The sequence below is a fragment of the Alosa pseudoharengus genome, unplaced genomic scaffold, assembly GCF_046254945.1.
Source record: "Alosa pseudoharengus isolate Yale_2024_CS ecotype anadromous, Long Island Sound unplaced genomic scaffold, YU_APseudo_1.1 YU_APseudo_1.1_scf_18, whole genome shotgun sequence".
Taxonomy (NCBI): domain Eukaryota; kingdom Metazoa; phylum Chordata; class Actinopteri; order Clupeiformes; family Clupeidae; genus Alosa; species Alosa pseudoharengus.
Genome location: NW_027468650.1, coordinates 14,442,472 through 14,442,746, shown reverse-complemented (window position 1 = coordinate 14,442,746; position 275 = coordinate 14,442,472).

The following is a 275-nucleotide window of genomic DNA, read 5'->3' as shown; positions in this document are numbered from 1 at the left end:
AACAATAAAAATATTTTCACGTCATTGTGCTTGTGCTTGGCTGATCCTACACTGAAATGGCTGTGCACACTACAGAGGAGAAGTCTGTTGGCTGCTGCTCAACCGAGATTCTCTAAGGAGATGACAAGGTAACACCTGTTGGGCTTCATTTCACAACACAGCTCAACACACACACACACACACACACACACACACACACACACACATCCACTTAGGATGGAGGCAGGTCAGAGAAGCCATACCAATCTCCATGTCTGGGGGAGGTGATGGACAGA